Raw genomic sequence first — 21,704 nt, forward strand, 5'->3', positions numbered from 1 at the left:
AGTACATATTGTGTGAGTTCCTTTGTGAATGTGTTACCTCACTCAGGATGATGCCCTCCAGGTCCATCCATTTGCCTAGGAATTTCATAAATTCATTCTTTTTAATAGCTGAGTAGTACTCCATTGTGTAGATGTACCACATTTTCTGTATCCATTCCTCTGTTGAGGGGCATCTGGGTTCCTTCCAGCTTCTGGCTATTATAAATAAGGCTGCTATGAACATAGTGGAGCATGTGTCCTTCTTACCAGTTGGGGCATCTTCTGGATATATGCCCAGGAGAGGTATTGCTGGATCCTCCGGTAGTACTATATCCAGTTTTCTGAGGAACCGCCAGACTGATTTCCATAGTGGTTGTACAAGCCTGCAATCCCACCAACAATGGAGGAGTGTTCCTCTTTCTCCACATCCACGCCAGCATCTGCTGTCACCTGAATTTTTAAACACACTTTAAAACTGCTGTGTCACTGACTCCTGGACTTCACAGTTGTTAATGAGAACTTGTTTCACTTGGATAATTCTTCTCTAAGTAAGGCATCCATTTTTGTCTGGTTTCTTTCACATTTTGTTCCTCTCTGTTTTCATCAATGTTATTGCGATTTTTTTTTTTTAGCATAGTTGTCTTTTATTTTGTGCTGCTTGGTATTTCCTACATTTCTTAACTCTATAGATTGATTTCTTTGTCAAAATGAGAAAATTCTCAGTCCAACTGTTTTAGCTTCACACTCTTCTTGAGCTCAAAGACACCTTTTAGCACTCCACCCCATCACGAATTGTTCACAATGGACAATTGCTACCCATCTGTCTTCAAGCTCTCTGAAGCCTTCTCTGGCACGCCCATCCTTCCATAGAGCCCAGTCAGTCGGCTATTTTCTTTTTGTCATTGACTTTACAGTTGTAAATTCTGCCGTTATTTCTTCTTAGCTTTCTGCTGAAAACTATCCTTTCGGTCATGTTCCCAGCATCTGCTGTCAACTTTCACATTAGCTGTTTTAAGTCCTTGTCGAATGAACAAGCAACTATGTCACTGTAATCAAAAACAAAAACAAAAAACAAACAAAAAACAAAAAAACGTGTTTGAAGTTATTCTTTTCTATGAAAGTGGAGGTTTTTCTGGTTTCCCATATGCCAAGGAGTTTAGGATTAATTAGGTACACAGGAATAGAACATATATTAAAAATGTAATCATTAGAACAATTTTTGCTTGCAAAACAAATATATTTCCAGTAGAGAAGAATTTTTAAGTTAATAACAAGGAAAACAATCTATGACCCAATTGTAAGAATGATTATGTATTTCTCTTTATATGTAGCCTCTCAGAATGCATTGGACATTTCATGTCTACATAATTAATTGGATATTATAATGCCTATGCTTTCTCAATTAGAGATCTGAATCCTCTGGTTGCGATGTTAGCTTCTTTGCAAGCCACTCCTCTCCTCACGTTGGTCCCTGTCATGCAATCCTGGTGCCTTCGTACTTTCTTCTTTCCTTTTGAATCTATACCATCATCTCATTTCTCAACCAGGAAGCTGTCTTATCAGCCTCTGTCCCTCTAAGGACTCTCTTGCCATTATTGAGATTTCCAGAAAGCTTCTGATGTGCCCTGTATCCAGCGATAAGTCACTTTCCACCCGCACTGCCTCTGAATTGTGAGGTGGTCTAAATCTGCAATAAGTCCTCTGTTGTTTTCACTGTGGACTCCTCCTCCTACTCACATGGCAATGGCTTCTACTGAAGCAGTGCTCCTGGATTTTATTAACAGAGCACAGCTGATAGGACATAGTCTGCAACCTAATTCAGCCTTCTCCAGGCCGTCCTATACATCACACCTAGATCTGTTGAAAGTGAAAAGTAATGTTTATATCAGACAGAGAGACACAAACACACAGACACACACAGAGACACACAGAGACACACAGACACATACACACACACGGTAGGAAATACCCCTCACTTTCAGCACCCTTCTTGTATATCCCTCAGAATGTGTCATAGGTTACAATCTCTCAGCAAGACAGTATACACTTGGCTGCACGTAATGTCCTTAATCATCTTACCAAACCTAAGACAATCAATTTTATGGCTATCAGAAGTTTTATCCCAGCTCCTAACAGTATGATATATTTTAAGGTCTACTCTATTTTGTTCTGGTTCATAAGAAACTGACCCAGGTGCTAGCCATTTAAGCCACAAATGATTGAAGTTTTCAAAGTGTCAGTTTATATGAAGTTATCTCATTTACATATTTAAGCACAGTTACTGCAAACCCAACAGACAACTAGAGCAGATACCCTCAGTGTTGGTAAGAACTGTCTTTTCTCTAACTGAACCTGGTTGTCTTTAAAATTTCCAGCACACAAGCGACAAATGAAAATGCAGTTCTATTATCCTCAGTTGTCCAACTATACCCCTTAAAGGAATGTTTACTATGCCTATGGTACTAAATGCTCAGTGGACTCACTATAGGGAGTTATAAGAATTGTTCTGTTTTCTTTCTTAACATTTATATAGAAAATGGAATGTGTGACATTTATAGTTTTGGCAGTATATCTCAAGATACATGGAAATAATTGAAAATATATAATTAAAAATGACTTGATGACGACTAGAAAGATGGCTAGAGCAGTACAATGCTTGCCATGCATGCAAGGGTGTATGATCTGACACCCATCTCCCATGTTAAACAAACAAACAAACAAACAAACAAACCAGGGGTGGTGGTGTGCCCTCATAATCCCAACACTGGGGAGGTAGAGAAGACTCATAGGCCAGCAAGTCTAGACTAACTGGTGAGCTCCAGGTTAACGAGACCTCCATGCCTCAGAGGGTGTGGGTGGTATTCCTGAGGATGACCACTGATGATGTCCTCTGGCTTCTACACCAGGCATGCTCATACGGAAGCATATACATATACATAGCAAAGAGAAAGAACAACTCAATGAAGAAGATTCCACAAGATGCCATGCAATAGGTGGTAACTATGTGGCTTTCTCACAGTTTAATTTGATCCTTGGATGTAATTCTAAATATCTTGGGAACTCCTTAAGCAGAATCTTTCAAATAACCTGTTGTTGTTTTTTCTTTTTTTTCCTTCACTCGTCCTTTGGACAATATTTTGTGGGCTTTCATCTAATATTTCAGTCACTTGCGGTGACATTCTTACCCTTATTAAATTGCATTTGAGGAAGTGGATGCTCTGAGGAGTTAAAATGTTTTCTGAAAGGTTGACAAAGGGAGCTATAGTCCCTGTCCTCTAAGAGCCAGTAGGAAAAACAGACACAAAAAGCATGTTTTATGCAAGTCAGTGGCCCACAGAATGCTGGAGGCAGCAGCAAACACAGAGCAGACCATTGGGGAGAGAAAAAAAAATGCCGGTGGGAATCAAGATTTTTGGCTGTCTCTCTCAGATCCTTCTAATTGTGTGACACATATTTTCACTATCCCAATTGTTAGAAGAAACACAGATGAAAAGGGCAGGAGCATCATTTCTTTCAGGGACTTTACAGAGCCTCTTGGAAAAAATCCAAAGCAAAGGATGAATGGCTTGTTACACTGGAGGACCATGGTGACAACATCCTCAAAACTGAGGATGAAAGGCCTGCAAATATCAAATATGGGAAGTATGTAAAATGCTGAGAAATAATGTTTCTATTCCTAGAGTGCTAGAAAGAGCGCTGAGTCTAGAAGTGGATCAGTAGGGGTGATTGCTCTGAGGAAGCCTGTGACAGCCCATTTGATATCAGCCACTTAGTGGTTGATAAATACAATCACATTTGAAGCCAAATCTCATGTAAAAGAGATGAAAGAGGGGTTACTCCAGTCAAACGAATCATGTCAGTCTGTTTTCTGTTACTATAACAAATCAGCTGAGACCAATTTATTTAGATGATGATGATAAACAGTAATAAATAATATCACCATTCTGGAGCATGGCACCATCATCAGGTAGGGACTTTCTCAATTCTTTATATCAAGAGCATCACATGGATAGGCAGAGTAAATACTCTTGTTTAGTTCATTTTCTCTCTCTCTCTCTTTCTCTCTCTCTCTCTCTCTCTCTCTCTCTCTCTCTCTCTCTCTCTCTCTCTCTCTCTCCACCTCCAGTAAAGCTACTAATGTTATTATGGGGCTCCACTCTCATGAAATCATTTAATCCCAAGTACTTCCAACACATTTCATCTTCAGATGCTGTTCATATGTAAATTTGAGGTTTGATTTTCCAACATTGGAACTTTCAGTGGTCAGCCAAGCCCCAGCCACCCACACTGAGTCACTGTCTCCTTTCTGACCACGCCTCCAAGTGAACATTGAAGTATTGTTTAAAAAGTGGTGTGACGATTCTGACAACTCAGAGGCCCGAGACCCTGGGCTCTAGAAAATAGTTGCTTATAGTTACCTCTCTGGTGGAGACCATGGAGCAAGCTGTTAGCAGCCTTTAGGGAAGCACTCATAATTTACATTTCTGATTCTTTTGTCACCTTCAGTGGTTCAAAGGCAGACAAAGCAGCTAGGCTTTGAAAGCTCTGATTAAAAAGAAAATAAAGGAGAGTTCACAGGAATGAACCCTCCCAAGAAAATACCTAGCAATCTTCTAGCTACCTTAACAGTACTCGCAAGCCCACCCACCACAGCACCTAATTGAAATATTGATTCTTTGGTTAGGTCTCTTAAAATTCCAGGGCAGAGAGCCCCACCATCTAGACTCCCCTTCACGGAATCACAGCACAGGGCGCACAGTGTTTCCTTAGCATTAAGCTTCCCCAGCCTTTCATTTCAATTAGTCATAAAAAAGACGAGGAAGGAAAGCATTGTCGGGAAGATTCCAGTCAGTGTTTTATTGCCTGAAGCGCTTCTCGGGCTTAACTATTTCATGGCAAAAGGGGGAATGCTGTTTCCTTGTAGGTAGGGAGCTAAGCAGAAAACAAACTAAATCTACATTCTTTTAAATGATTTATCCAGTATGTTTGTATTACCCAATCTCATTTACGACTCCCTTTTTTCCTTAACAAGCACCCAATTTATGATGAGAAATTATCACCAATCCAACTTTTGCTATTCTTACTTTTTCATTTAGATTCTAAGAGCAACGAAGTCCCTTGACATCATTATCTCCTGTGAATACTAATTATGTCACTACAACTGTGTGCCTGCTAATCTTCCAGAAATAATGTGAGAATTACTGGGACGTGATAGGAGCAGAATGGAATTAGAAACCTATTTGTGAATTTGTTAAAAAAAAAAAAAAAAAGAAAGAAAGAAAAAAAATCCCAGCTTTCTAAGAGTGGTAAAATGTGCATAGCCCAAAATGCTTTCAGAAAGAGACAGATTACCACAATGAAGACAAATGATGGTTCCTAATACCACACTCTGAGCACAGAACAGCCACCCTGGCAAGGCAGCTTTCTGAAGGCTCTTTCCTCCTTTCTAGAAATGTAGTCCACAGAATTTTTAGCTCAGAGACCAGCCTCAACTCCAGATAAGTCCTGTTTTAATCACATTTAGTAGATTCTGGTTCCCAGGAAAATAAAAATGAAGGTAAAATTTTCTCCAGTAGGGTACAGAGACAGTGTCCTAGTACCCATAGCACCTCTGCGATGGAAGGATGTATTTATTAAGCATGGTGGTGGCCATATTTGTTGACTGTCTGGATACAATTTGTGCTTCCCTCAGGTAGTCAGAGATGAAACCTATAGCTTCTTGACTTGTTGCAGTGGCACCTTCTTATGACACTACAATTGCTGAGGCATCTGAGGGCCACCAGGTGAAGGACTTTACCAACAGTGTCCACCCAATCACATGGGGCCAAATCACACAGGTGCTTATTCTCCAACACTCTGTTCATGGTTCTTCTCTATAGAATACAGCATCTCGCATCACCTTCAAAACCAGGTCTTGGGTATTTATCCAAATCATTTCTCTTCACTCTCAGCTCACTGAAGTGACCCCGGCATCTCTTTCTAGTCCCCAGATGCAGGCTTCGGCCGTTCCCTTGATTCCAATCCAGCTCTTGTCTCACCACATAACCTCCAACCTCAACCATGCTCCAGGTCTTTTTCTCATCTCATCTCTGACACTCATTTCCATATCTCTGTTCTGTACGCACTCATGTGCGCGCGCGCGCCACACACACACACACACACACACACACACACACACACACACACACATGCACATACCATGTTGGTGTACACATCTGGGTCTATTTTTACTTTTGAGGTCTAATGGAACTCACTTTGCATCCACCTTGCTCTTCCCGCTCCGTGTCATCCTTTCTCCTGCACCTGTTCCTCTTCCTTCCTTCGCCCATACTCCAACCAATGTTAGGTTTCTCTATTTCCCCACTATCTACAATGCCTACAATGGTCTGTCCTTGTCATTGCACTATACAGAGACATCAAAGTCCTCTTACAGCTGCTGTGGTTTGATTACAAAAATGCCCTCTAAAAGCTCATGGTTTTGAATACTCTGATCCCCAATTTATAGCACTGTTTGGGAAGGTTATGGAGCCTTTAAGGGGGTGTAGCCTTGCTGGAGGAAGTACCTCAAAAAGGAGGTGGGCTTTGAGGATTTATAGCCTTGCCCTATTTCCTATTTGCTCTCTGATTTTCTGACTAGCTTGCCAGATTCATGCTTTTGCTGGTCATGCCTTCTCCTTCATGATGGATTATAGCCCGCTAGATCTGGAAACCAAAATAAGTCTTCTCTTTTGGTTGCTCTTGTCAGGGTATTCTATCACAGCAACAGAAAGGTAACTAATGTGAGACTACTAATGCAAGCCTGGCTTCTCCCAGTTGCTTTAACCAATAAGTATGCAGGCATCCTTTGAAGCTGCATCTGTTGGCTTATAAATATTGACACAAATGGGTGACAGGTAGTTAGGGAGTGTTTATCCAACCTCCGTGCAGCTCTAGGCATCAATTACCCCCATCTCTTTTTAGCTCTGCGAATTATTGCAAATACAGTGCACCTGTGTTCTTTCTGATCCTCTCCCAACATCAAAACGGAAACTCTGACACAATTTGGCTTCGGAGTTTTAAAATTTGATGTTAGCTGAGGATAGTAACTGTGGTTTTCTCTAAAAAGCTCCATCACTAGGCTGAAAAGGCTACTCTATCTGAGAAGAATGAAATTCTTAATTGTGTTTGTGATAAAATATATGAATAAATAAATAGGACACATTAATATTTCAGTAATGCTGTGGCTATCTTCTAGAATAGTACATGCACTGCCAAGTGCAGCTGGTTGTGATCTAAGTATCTTTTTTATATGTTTATTTCCCACACTTGATTCCAGGCTAATTGCCTGTTCAAATCATGTGGCCAGAATCTAGCATGGTAGTTGGCACATGATAAAAATTCAATACTTCTGAGTGAAAGATTTATATGGCCCTAAGCCCTCTGTGGAACCTTGGCTAGGCTTAACCACTTGTCCTAACATCCTGATCAAAAGTCCGTCCATACATAAATTCAGTTCATAGTCCACCACTTCTAAAGTTTGTGTCCTATCAAAACTACTTGTTGTATTGTATATGTCTGTTACTCCAGAGCAGAATTTAAGGATGGTGATTTCTCTGCCAGGATGACTTTCCCCTGATCCTCAGCCATCTTCTGATGCTACCACTTGACCGACCTCTAAAGACCTTTGAAACATCTCTCTCCCATTCAAACTGTGCCATCTAAATTCTATACTGCAGTCACTGGGATTCTGTCCAGAGCAGATGTCAGTAGGGAGAAGTTCCTTGGATATTAATATCCCTTTACTTATGAGTTCCAAGTGAATCAGCATTTCAAATAACTACTAACTAAGTTATCGATGTCCCACCCCCACTCTTTTCCCATTTCCTGTTCCAAGAAGAGAGATCCCTTCTTGGGATGTCAATTCCTTCCAGGTGACTCCTACACCAGTTTGATTCTGGCTCTCCAAGGATTTTACACCATCACCCACAGCCCTCTTGCTTCTGTGTAACCTCTTCCAGTCTATCGCTCCTTCCACATAGCTTTGAGAGGCATTTGTGCCTCTCATCACACATGTATGATCTTGACTGTACCCATGTGTACATCTTCCATATTATGTTTGTGGTCTCAGAGCATCTTGTCATTGTCTTCCCAGGGTCTCACATAATTTTATTTTTTGCTAAATCCAGAGGACAGTCTAGCCTTCTCTTTGGCTACTCCATCAGACACGGACAAAAGCTCTTCCCCTCAGTACTGTTTCCCCCTAGCTTCCAGGGCATTGCCCTTCCCAACTTTCCTTCTACCTCTGGTCACTCCTGCCATTCTAGATGTGGGTTCCTTCATCTCGATCCATTCTCCAAATGGCATGTCCTCTGGGCCTAAACTTGCAGTCAATTTTCATTCTCATTTCTAAGGGGAAAATGTCACATTCCATTATTTTCTTTCTTTTTAAAAACAATTTCTTGTTCTTGAGTGTTTCATACATGTATATAGTGAAACATGTTCATACCCAATTTCCACGTTGCCCTTCCAACATGCCCCATACTATCCCCACCCAACACATCCTCTCCTTTGATGTCTTGTTTTTATTTATTTATTTTTATAACTCATTAAGTTCAATTAGTGCTGCCCATATTTGCATGGGTTTGGCCACTGGCTGGAGTTAGGAAACATATCAGTGGCCACGCCTTCAAAGAAGAATGATTCTCCCTCCTACAACAGCTATAGTCAAATGTGTCTCCTAAGCTTTGTGCTTATAAGAGAAGGTGAGGTCATGCTTGCTGGTCACCCGTTGCCCTGTGCCATGCAGGGCATCACCCCACTCTCTATTACTCTCTCTTCTTTTAGTCCCTCTCATCTGTCAACATCAATCTTACATGATGCTCCCCAAGGCTCACAGGTAAAGACTCTCAGGAGTTTTAGAATTGATGGTCAGGGGAACTGAAGGAGGTACAGTTTTGTGTTAGTTTGACCTTTGCCTATAATGGTCTCTTGCATCAGTTACTGCTTCCTGCTTGGGCCCCATGCTTGCCCTGGAGCCAAACTTCAAGCACCTTTGGATCACCATTCACTTATGAGAGTAGATTCACCGAGCTCTGTGTCTTGCTTCCATGTATTTCAAAGTCCCATTTGACTTCATCAAAATTAGATCTCTCTGTTTTCATCCTCTTGTACCAAGCTCTGCCTCAGTTTAGACTTGTTCCTTACCCCAGGGATCCATACCAAGGAGAAGAGACAAACTGGAGCTTTTTCTCTTCAAAATTTCCCCTGTGTTTTTCTGTGACCTCTGCTTCAGGCCTGTCATCTGAGAGTACATGGGAGTCACTGAGTGCCTTTAGACTATTAACAACCATCACTTGACTTCACAGAATTGAGACTACCTCTGAATACAGCACCGAGGGACCCTTCCAAATCTGGCATCTCCAGGGTCTCCGTTTCTTTTTCTCTGATGAATGCAGTTCATTTCATTTCCCATTGCCTTGATAATTTTAACTCCTAAACACACTGCTTGGCCACCAGCTCATAAAAAGCAGGAGATCCATTAGGGGTGTTTGTAGGTAAAAGCGAGACATGAGGAGGCTGTAGTGGTAGTCTTGTGTTTCCAAAGACTAACATCAGCAAAGTGCCTTGTTACCATTCTTATCCCTCCCGATGCTGTTGAGACTAATGCAGCATTTTTCATTCCATGTTACAAATGGGTCACATATATATGTTTTTAAAATCCTGATCGCACTTCAGATAGGGAAAGTTTGCAGCCTTGCAGAGTCCCTGGCAGTCAGTGATTCATTTACTTCTGAAATGGTACAACTGGTGACCCATGATTGCATCAAAACCTTTTTATTTTTTCCAAACGTCTTGACTGTCATGTAATAGTTTGGTTGTTTTTCAGCCTTCCTCTTGTCTGATAACATATTTATGCTTTGGGATTACAAATATGAGAATGATGTCGTTGATCAAACTTTTGTCAGCAGTTGTACAGTTTGAAATAAAACCTTTGATAATCTCAGTGCTTCTTCTTGTGCCTTAAATCACAACCTCCAGTGCAGCAACATTTCATTCTAGGCAATGCTAACCACAAATTATAAATTTGTGTGAGCATGCCTGTGGCTTATTTTAATGTAATTTTAACAGAAACAATGTCTGTGCTCAATTTAACGGGAAAAATAGTGGTCCCTTCCTCCATTCCCACTGGCAAAATTTTTCAAGCCTTTTAACTATTCTTCAATACTTCTCAATAACATCAGTAACCATTCCTTGTTGATTTGTTCAACTGTAAGCATTACTTTCAGCTTCTGGGTTGGGACATGGGTTTAGATACTACGACAGAGACTAAAATGGCATGACCTTTAAGCAGAACTTTAGCTTTCTTTCATGAATGGCCAGGCATCCATTGGTTTAGATGCCTTTAGTCACCTGGGGGAAGATCAGTTGCCACTCCAAGCTCATTTCATCCCATGTGAGAATGGAACATGGGGAGAATGGAACAGGAAGAGTTCGTAGCTTCTTTGTCAGGATGTGGCCCAGAAAGTGTGTGTGTGTGTGTGTGTGTGTGTGTGTGTGTGTGTGTGTATACACATGCATATATTTCAGATTATGCGTATATCAATTCAATTTCTATCTTGTTGCCTAGAACTTGGTGTCATTCATGGTACCACCTAGCTATAAGGAATGTGGGAATATTGACCATTGTTCTTGGAAACTTTAGTATCAACTACAATTCTCTTACTATAGAAGAAAAGATTGTACGTTTCTAGGCAACCTTAGCTTCTTCTACATGTTTTACTTTTAAATAGAAGCACTTGACCCTTATAAGCAAACCACACACATACAAACACACACACACACAAACACACACGCACATAAACCTATATGCACACACACAAACACACACACACACAAATTTTGGGTCCAATTCTATTGTATATCAATTTTGATTAAAAAACATTTGATGTTAAAACTGAGAAACACTACAACTAAATCATCACACACTTCCTCTCTTGACCATCAGGAATTAAAAATACTGTGATATCTCCTCTGGTTTGTCTGTACTCATTCTTTTCCTAGGACTATCCAGCTTTTGGGAATATCATCTCTACATGGTGAAAGAGGCTGAAGAGGCAAATCAGATATATAAAACCTCTTAAACCTTGTCTTATAAGTGGCAGTTGTCACTTTGACCCATATGCTCTTGTCCAGGCAAGTCACATGGGCAAGCCCAAAGCCAATCCTTCCTACTAAGGGCAGATGCCAAAGATGAGACCAAAAGGAAGGCCAATGGATAGGACAAATAATACCAGGGCTCAATTCTCCTGCTTCTGCCCAGCAATTGTTCTACTGTCTTGCTGTGTGTTAACAACCTAGCTTTTTTTTCTCATGTTCCAAGCAAATGTTCTTAGTCTCCTCCACATATATTCCAGAATCACATGCCTCTCTGATATTTGGTTTACTTCTCTCTTTCTAATGAATGTCTGAACATGTTCTTGGTTAAGACAGTAAATGTTGAGTGTTCTTTACTGTGGGTCTTGAAGAACTCATGTTAAGGCAAACAGCAAAGACCCAATCCTTTGAAAGAGATAACCTCAAATATCATCATCTATGAGTTCTTTCTTTAAAGTTACCAATTTCCCTCAAAGTGGAATTTTTCACATTTTAATCAGGGGAAGGTGATGGCTGCCAACATTTTTGTAGCAGAGATGGGAAAGTGTGACGATCGTCATTAAAATAACTCTCCGAAGATGATTCAAGGAAAGAGAAAGGCATCCATATGGGAAGTCTAAAACTCAAGATGGAATAGTAAGCAAGTGGTAGATCTAAACCGGGAAGGAGGAACACAATGCCAAACAGTTTTCAACAACCACCCAATTTCTCACTCCTCACTGTGTGCTCCCCTGATGGCAGAAATGCTTGTAGCAGTTTTGTTCCTAACTGAAAAGGCAGGGATGGGGCAGTGGAATACCCATCAGCAAGATAATGGATAAGGGTTAGAGATGGGAAGGTGGAATGTCCCTCAAGAGGACGGTAGATACAGTCATGGTTTTCTCATTCAAATTTGTATGAAATAGTGGTGAGCAAGGAAGAAATGCAGTGGCATAGAACAATATGTATTCTTGGAAATAAAATGTCAAGCTTAAAAACCAAGGCAAATCCCAAGAGAGATTATAACATTTTAACACCCTAACAAAAGTTTCTAAGCAAGCTTAATTAAAAATAAATGTTATAGCTCAGTGGTTAAGAACACTAGCTTCTTTTCCAGAGGAAATTAGTTCAGTTCCTAGCGCCCATATCAGATGTCTCACAACTACCTCTAACTCCAGCTCCAAAGTTTCTGATTCTCTTTGGGAACCTGATCACATGTGGCATGAACACACACACATACAAGAATAAAAATAGAAATAAATCTTTTAAAATGTTTCTGTGCTTATTGTGATTAAATAAGGCAAAATTCAGAGAAGTGTTTCCCTCTGAGAAAGGAAGAGGGTAGAATATGTAAGTAAAGCTTAAACCATGCATTTGGAAGTGGGCATACAATGTTCCATATATTATTCTGTTTTATAACTTGTATAAATCATTAAATATATGGAAATATTTCAGACACATTATCAAAAGTAAAACATGAGATAGAAATAAAGACCAGAACAGAGTTTCAGAAGATGTTTTCAGAAGATGTTTCTAGTAGCCTTATAATATTTTGGGTAAGTGTAGAAATGCTAATTTGAAGTCTTAATCTAGAAAGGCTTGTTCAAATTGTAGGCAAAACAGGCAAGTATAAAGGAACTCACCCTGGAGTGGTAGTGCATACCTGTAATCCTAGCAGTTGGGAGGCTACAGCAGGAGGATCATAAGCTTTGGGCTAGCCTGGGCTACATAGTGAGATTCAGTCACTAAACTAGGACAAAAGACAATTTCAAACTAAGATAAATTATGGAAAATTATACTAAATAACAGAACAAAATAAAATACTGAGCAAGTAAAACATAAAAATGAAATCAATCGATAACATAAGACATAAATATGCATGCTCACCAATTGAAAGGGATACATAAGAATTTGTAGAGCTCTAGGAAAATATTATATATTAGATAAAAGAATACAGAATGATAGGGAGGGAGGAACCTATATAACAGGAAAAAAGTAAATGAAAGAAATCTGACTTTATATCAGAGAAAAGATAAAGATCAAAAGCATTCTTAGAATTAAAAGGCATCACTATATAATAGCAACGTTTTCCTTTACATCAAAGATACAACCACCATGACTAGTGAGACATAATCATAATATAGCCTCAAAACTTACTGAGAAAAAAAATATGATCTGGAATTAAGGTGGCTCCTTTCTTTTTCTTTTTTTTTAAATTAGGTATTTTCTTTATTTACATTTCAAATGCTATCCCAAAAGTTCCCTGTACCCTCCCCCCGCCCTGTTCCCCTACCCACCCACTCCCACTTCTTGGCCCTGGAGTTCCCCTGTACTGGGGCATATAAAGTTTGTAAGAACAAGAGGCCTCTCTTCCCAATGATGGCCGACTAGGCCATCTTCTGCTAGATATGCAGCTACAGACAGGAGCTCTGGGGGTACTGGTTAGTTCACATTGTTGTTCCACCTATTGGATTGCAGACCCCTTCAGCTCCTTGGGTGCTTTCTCTTGGTCCTCCATTGGGGGCCCTGTGTTCCCTACAATAGATGACTGTGACCATCCACTTCTGTATTTACCAGGCATTGGCATGGCCTCACAGATATAGGCACAGGGGCAAAATTCCTAAACAGAACAGCAATGGCTTGCACTGTAAGATCAAGAATTGACAAATGGGACCTCATAAAATTGCAAAGCTTCTGTAAGGCAAAAGACACTGTCAATAAGACAAAAAAGGCCACCAACAGATTGGGAAAGGACTTTTACCAATCCTAAATCTGATAGGGGACTAATATCCAAATATACAAAGAGCTCAAGAAGCTGGACTCCAGAAATTCAAATAACCCCATTGAAAAATGGGGTGCAGAGCTAAACAGAGAATTCTCAATTGAGGAATACCGAATGACTGAGAAGCACCTGAAAAAATGTTCAACATCCTTAATCATCAGGGAAATGCAAATCAAAACAACCCTGAGATTCCACCTCACACCAGTCAGAATGGCTAGGATCAAAAATTCAGGTAACAGCAGATGCTGTCGAGGATGTGGAGAAAGAGGAACACTCCTCCACTGCTGGTGGGATTGCAAGCTTGTACAACCACTCTGGAAGTCAGTCTGGAGGTTCCTCAGAAAATGGGACATAATACTACTTGAAGATCCAGCAATACCTCTCCTGGGCATATACCCAGAAGATGTTCCAACTGGTAATAAGAACACATGCTCCACTATGGTCATAGCAGCCTTATTTATAATAGCCAGAAGCGGGAAAGAACCCAGATGTCCCTCAACAGAGGAAAGAATACAGAAAAGGTGGTACATTTACACAATGGAGTACTACTCAGCTATTAAAAACAATGAATTTATGAAATTTTTGGACAAACGGATGTACCTGGAGGATATCATCCTTAGTGAGGTAACCCAATCACAAAAGAAGTCATTAGATATGCACTCACTGATAAGTTGATATTAGCCCAGAAACATAGAACACCCAAGATACAATCTGCAAAACACAAGAAAAACAAGAAGAGGGAAAACCAATGGGTGGATACTTCATTCCTCCTTAGAATAGGGAACAAAATGCCCATGAAAGGAGTTACAGAGACAAAGTTTAGAGCTGAGATGAAAGGATGGAACATCCAGAGACTACCCCACCCAGGAATTCATCCCATAATCAGCCACCAAACCCAGACACTATTGCATATGCCAGAAAGATTTTGCTGAAGAGACCTTTTTATAGCTGTCTTGTATGAGGCTATGCCAGTGCCTGGCAAATACAGAAGTGGATGCTCACAGTCATCTATAAGATGAAACATAGGGCCCACAATGGAGAAGCTAGAGAAAGCACCCAAGGAGCTGAAGGGGTCTGCAACCCTATAGGTAGAACAACAATATGATCTAACCAGTACCCCCAGAGCTCGTACCTCTAACTGCATATGTAGCAGAAGATGGCCTAGTCGGCTATCACTGGGAAGAGAGGCTCCTTGGTATTGCAAACTTTATATGCCCCAGTACAGGGGAATGCCAGGGCCAGGAAGTGGGAGTGGGTGGATAGGGGAGCAGGGTGGAGGGAAGGTATAGGGAACTTTTGGGATAACATTTGAAATGTATATAAAGAAAATATCTAATAAAAATAAGCAAATAATGTATTATTATTAAAAAAAATAAAGAAAAAAAAAGAAAGTGGAGAGAACTTACACTAACAACTTAACAGCACACCTGAGAGCCCTAGAACAAAAAGAAGCAAACTCACCTCAGAGGAGTAAAAGGCAGGAAATAGTCAAACTCTGGGTCGAAATCAACCAAATAGAAACAAAGATACACATACAAAGAATCCAGCAAAACCAAAAGCTGGTTCTTTGAGAGAATCAACAAGATAGATAAACCCCTAGCCAAACTAACTAAAGGGCCAAGAGTCAATATGCAAATTAATAAAATCAGAAATGCAAAGGGAGACATAACAACAGAAATGGAGGAAATTAAAAAAAAAAATCAGATCTCCAAAACTTGAAAATCTAGATGAAGTGGATGGTTTTCTAGACAGATGCCACATACCAAAGTTAAATCAGGGTCATGTAAACTATCTAAAGAGGCCCATATCACACAAGGACATAGAAGAAGTCATTAAAAACTTCCCAACCAAAAAAGGCCCAGAACCAGATGGATTTAGTGCAGAAACACTAACTCATTCTATGAAGCCACATTTACTCTGATACTTAAACCACACAAGGACCCAACCAAAAACAAGAACTTCAGACGAATCTCGCTTATGAGTATCGATGCAAAAATACTCAATAAAATTCTTGCAAGCTGAATCCAAGAACACATCAAGATGATCATTCACCATGATCAAGTAGGCTTCATCCCAGACATGCAAGGTTGTATTAATACACAAAAATCCATTAACATAATCCACTTATAAACAAACTTAAAGAAAAAAAATCACTTGATCATCTCCTTAAATGCTGAAAAAGCATTTGACAAAATACAACACCCCTTTGTGTTAAAAGTCAGAGAGATCAGGAACTCAAGGCCCATACATAAACATAATTAAAGCAATTTACTGTAAACCAACAGTCAATATCAAATTAAATGGAGACATACTTGAATCAATCCCACTGAAATAGGGGACAAGACAAGAATGCCCACTCTTCCCATATCTATTCAATATAGTACTCGAAGTGTTAGCTAGAAACATAAAACAATCAAAAGAGATCAAGGGTATACAAATTTGTAAAGAAGAAATAAAGGTATAACTATTTGCAGATGATATCAGATGATATGAGAGTATAGATAAGTGACCCTCAAAACTCTACCAGAGAACTTCAGCTGATAAACAACTTCAGCAAAGTAGCCAGATATAAAATTAACTCAAACAAATCAGTAGCCTTTCTTTATGCAAAGGATAAACAGGCTTTGAAAGAAATTAAGGAAACAGCTCCCTTAACAACAGCCACAAATAATATAAAATATCTTGGGGTAACTCTAACCAAACAAGTGAAAGACCTGTATGACAATAACTTCAAGTCTCTCGAGAAAGAAATGGAAGAAGATCTCAGAAAATGGAGAGATCTCTCATGCTCGTGGATTGACAGAATAAACATAGTAAAAATGGCCTTCCTACCAAAGGCAATCTATAGATTCAATTCAATCCCCATCAAAATCCCAACACAATTATTCAATGACATGGAAAGTACAATACTCAAATTCATCTGGAAAGACAAAAAAATCCAGAATAGTGAAACAATTCTTGACAATAAAAGAACAGCTGGGGGAATCACCATTCCTGACCTCAAGCTTTACTACAGAGCAATAGTGATAAAAACTGCATGGTATTCATACAGAGACAGACATTGTGATCAATGGAATATAATTGAAGATTCAGAAATAAAACTACACACTAAGGGTCACTTGATTTTTGACAAAGATGCCAAAAATACACAATGGAAAAAAGAAAGCATCTCCAATAAATGGTGCTGGTCTAACTGGCTGTCTGTATGTAGAAGAATGAAAATAGACCCATATTTGTCACCTTGTACAAAGCTCAAAAGTGGATCAAGGACCTCAACATAAAACTAGATACACTGAGTCTAATAGGAGAGAAAGTGGGAAAGAGCCTTGAACTCATTGGCATAGGGGAAATTTCGTAAACAGAACTCGAATGGCTCATGCTCTAAGATCAAGAATTGATAAATGGGACCTCATGAAACTGGAAAGCTTCTGTAAGGCAAAGGACATAGTCAATAAGACAAATCAGAAACCTACAGATTAGGAAAAAGTCTTCACTAAACCCGCATCTGATGGAGGGCTAATATCCAAAATATATAAAGAACACAAGAATAGAGTTTAGAGCTAAACCGAGAATTCACAACTGAGGAATCTGGAATGTCTGAGAAGCTCTTAAAGAAATGTTCAAATTCCTTAGTGATCAGAGAAATGCAAATAAATTGACCCTGGATTCCACCTTATACCAATCAGAATGGCTAAGATCAAAACTTCAGGTGACAACACATGTTGGAGAGGATGTGGAGGAAGAGGAACACTCCTCCATTGCTGGTGGGATTGCAAACCGGTACAATCACTCGGGAAATCAATCTGGAGGTTCCACAGAAAATTGGAAATAGATCTACCTGAAGACCTAGCTATACCACTCTTGGGAATAATACTCAAAAAGATGCCCCTCCATGCCACGGGGGGACGTGTCCCAGTATGTTCATAGCGGCCTTATTTGTGATAGCCAGAAGCTGGAACAAACTAGATGTCCCAAAACAGAAGAATGGATACAGAAAATGTGGTTCATTTACACAATGGAATACTACTCAGCTATTAAGAATGAGGACATCCTGAATTTTGCAGGCAAATGGATGGAACTAGAAAATATCATCCTAAGTGAGTTAAGTCAGACCCAAAAGGACTTATAAAAAAAAGTACAGAATATCCAAGATACAGTCCACAGAACTCAAAAAGGTTAACAAGTTGAAGTGCCCAATTGAAGATGCCTCAGTCCCACTTGGAAGAGAGAAGAAAGCAATCACAAGTGTGAAGGGAGGGAGGAATGTGGGAGGGAAAGTGGACAGAAGAGGGGAGTGGTAGGGAGAGGGTTACCAGATCTGGTATTGAGTGAGGGAAAAGGACTGAAATCCTGAGGGCCTGCAGAAAGAATGGAAACAGGCAACCTCAGGAAATAGGAGGTTGGGGGGACCCTCCAGAATTCACCAGAGACTTGGGAGGTGAGAGACTCTCAGGATTCAAAAGGAGGAACCTTAGATGAAATGCCTGACAGTAGGGAGAGGGAACTTATAGAGCCACCTCCAGCCGGAAGACAGGACATCAAGTGAGGGGGTGCATCCCACAGTCACAGGTCTGACCCATAATTGTTCCTGTCTGAAAGAATTACAGGGATGGACATGGAGAGGAGCCTGAGGAAAAGAAGGTCCAGTGGGAGGCCCAAAGTGGGATCCAGCTCAAGGGGAGGCCCCAAAGCCTGACACTATTACTGAGGCTATGGAACACTCACAAAAAGGGACCCATCATGACTGCCCTCTGAAAGACCCAACAAGCAGCTGAAAGAATCAGATGCAGATATTTGCACCCAGCCAATGTACAGAAGCAGCTGACCTGTGTTGTTGAATTATGGAAGGCTGAAAGAAGCTGAGGAGAAGAGTAATCTTGTAGGAAGACCAGCAGTCTCAATCAATATGGACTCCCAAGATCTCTCAAACACTGGACCACCAAACAGACAGCATACATCAGCTGATAATAGGACCCCAACACACATACAGCACAGGACTTCCAGATCTGTGTTCATTCAGAGATGATGCACCTAATCCTCAAGAGACTGGAGGCCCCAGGGAGTTTAGAGGTCAGGTGGGGTGGGGGGTGGGGACATCCACGTGGAGACAAGGGGTGGGAAGAAGGTATGGGATGTGGATCATCTGGAGGGTGGATGTGGGGGAAGAAAATTTGGAGCATCAAAAATAAATTAATAATTTTTTTAAAAAAATTAAACATTCTCAATAAAATACTGGCAAACTAAAAAAAAAAAAAAAAAAAAAAAACTAGATGATGAGAGTTACTGACAAGTGTGGGCTCTGCTCTAAACAAGACATTGATAGCCCTCCCTCTAAGGTTCAGGGAACATTGCGGAAAAGTAAGTATGAAGTATTTAAGAAGTGAAATGTAAGGTACAGGACTATAAAATGTCATTCTTTTTTTTTTCCATTTTTTATTAGGTATTTAGCTCATTTACATTTCCAATGCTATACCAAAAGTCCCCCATACCCACCCACCCCCACTCCCCTACCCACCCACTCCCCCTTTTTGGCCCTGGCGTTCCCCTGTACTGGGGCATATAAAGTTTGCGTGTCCAATGGGCCTCTCTTTCCAGTGATGGCCGACTAGGCCATCTTTTGATACATATGCAGCTAGAGTCAAGAGCTCCGGGGTACTGGTTAGTTCATAATGTTGTTCCACCTATAGGGTTGCAGATCCCTTTAGCTCCTTGGGTTCTTTCTCTAAAAATGTCATTCTTTAGACTTGATAAATTATCGCAAACAACATAGCTCACAACGGCTGTGCTGGGGCCACACAATATTGATGCTATTAACAATTAGCTGTGGAGGCTATTCTAGCATCCTAGCCCCTACTGTTCAGCTATTGGCTACTGGTAGATACTGAGAGAGTGAGAACTGTTTTCCCTTGTATACCCACCGCTGAGCCCATCAGTGACATCCAACTGATATCTCCAAAGTCATGGTCTAAGAGATGGCCCCTGTTATACACAGTGAGTCACAAAACAAAACAAATAGATATAAATGTGTGAGAGAGATTTGTGGGGAGAAGGTCGGTACAGGTGTGGTAGAGAGATTGGAGGGGGTGAGGATTGAGTGTGGTCAGTATGCATTGTATATATGTGTAGAATTCTCTAAGAACAAATTTAATTAATTAAAAAAACAATAACTCAAATAGCAATATGAATTCAAGAAAATGAAATTATATTTAAGCTAAGTTAATCTATGTGAATTGAATTGATATTTAAATTGTTTTCTTTATATGAATTTCATTATAATTATCCAAAACAACTCATTATGCAGGGTATTAAATAATTCATGAATAAAGCTGAAATGCCAACATTAGTAGCATGGCTGTGCAGAGAGAAGAATTTGGGGCTTAAACTCAGAAATGATTGTTCTTCGTGAAAACTGAATATTATCCTAAGTATCTTAAGTATCTGAGAAAGATGACATTTTAGGCATAGAGCAAGTGATAAATTAGCTACCAAAGTAAGATTTCAGAATAGGGGAGTTTGGGTGAGCACATTAAGAGCTTCCATACTCACTAGGAACCATTTTTCATTTCTAGCTGGCTTAGTTGGCCCATTTTGATCATGCTCTATTGGTCTTGGTATTTTTAGAGCTGCATGTTAACCTTATGCTACCCAAGGCAGTAGTGGATAACTCTACACTCTCTACTCTAGGTTTTTTTTTGTTTTTTTTGTTTTTTTTTATATGCCTGAGACATCTGAATTTTTCTATTCATTGTGATCACAACCCAGTACAGGCATTTGATTGGTCACTGTAAGCAGACTGATACTGTTGAAGCTCTACAAATCCAAGAATGGGCCCCCAAACACTATAGAAATGTGTACAAAGATCATAAGATAAACATGTCTAGGTCTCTACCCTGTTGCTGTGAGCATTATCTTCATCATGATCATGATCATCAGCAAATCATCTACATGATCCCTTATCTTTACTTAGGACACTCATGTGGTACATTAACTTTTTTAAAAAATTAAAATGGTTCACAATCATATATATCCAGATTAGCAGAGAAGCAATGTTCTTGTCTCTGCTCTCATGAATTAATAAAGAGCTCCAAGGGTTCTCATTGTACTTATGCAGTGCTTGCTTGCTGCAAAGTATTCTTGGAAAACTTGTTGGTACTGTGGAAAATCCATTTTCAAGCCCTATTTTCTTCTGTGTTGTATCTGTAACTGTTGAATGGTTTTAGTATTGTAAACAGAAGGATATGCCTATCAGGGATCTTGTTTTTTTAATTATTGGAGACCCATTCATCTCGTTGTATGGATGGAGAAGGGAAGAGTCCTTTCTCCACAGTGTTATCTTTGAGTTGGAGAGGTCTCTATAATCTAACAAAATGGACAAGCTCTTCTAGAGGTATTTTCTTGGGAGATCCTGCTGCTCCTTTGATTTGTAATAGCCAAGGATTTTCTGAGTCAACTCTGGTTGAACTTGGGTATTATAACTCTTAATTCTTTCATGCCATAGTGCATGGAAGTCTCCAGGAGAGCTATGTAAGAAGACCACATGGAGCACATGATCTCAAGGCTCCTCCACTTCACCTTGATTCCCTAGATAATATGCCCTGGAAGTCCTTTCTCCCCTCTGTCACACCAGGATTTACATTCTGTTACAAAAGACATTGTGTCTAAGAGTCAAAACAGTTAAATCCTATAACAAGAATAAGAAAAATGCAAATATAGCAATGATGCCTAAAGTGAATATAGGAGGCAAGTTTTTTTTTGTTTTGTTTTGTTTTTGTTTTGTTTTTGTTTATTTGTTTGTTTTTCTTAAAGCATGGATGTTTTTGATGACAAACTG

At 39.9% G+C, this 21,704-nt stretch overlaps 1 long non-coding RNA gene across 1 annotated transcript in view; it reads right to left on the reverse strand.

The window, feature by feature from the left end:
* D5Ertd615e (DNA segment, Chr 5, ERATO Doi 615, expressed) overlaps positions 1-21,704 on the reverse strand; it is a 415,230-nt gene that overhangs the window by 123,466 nt on the left and 270,060 nt on the right. The gene's annotated exons all lie outside the window — the stretch shown is intronic.

The sequence above is a fragment of the Mus musculus genome, chromosome 5, assembly GCF_000001635.26.
Source record: "Mus musculus strain C57BL/6J chromosome 5, GRCm38.p6 C57BL/6J".
NCBI lineage: Eukaryota > Metazoa > Chordata > Mammalia > Rodentia > Muridae > Mus > Mus musculus.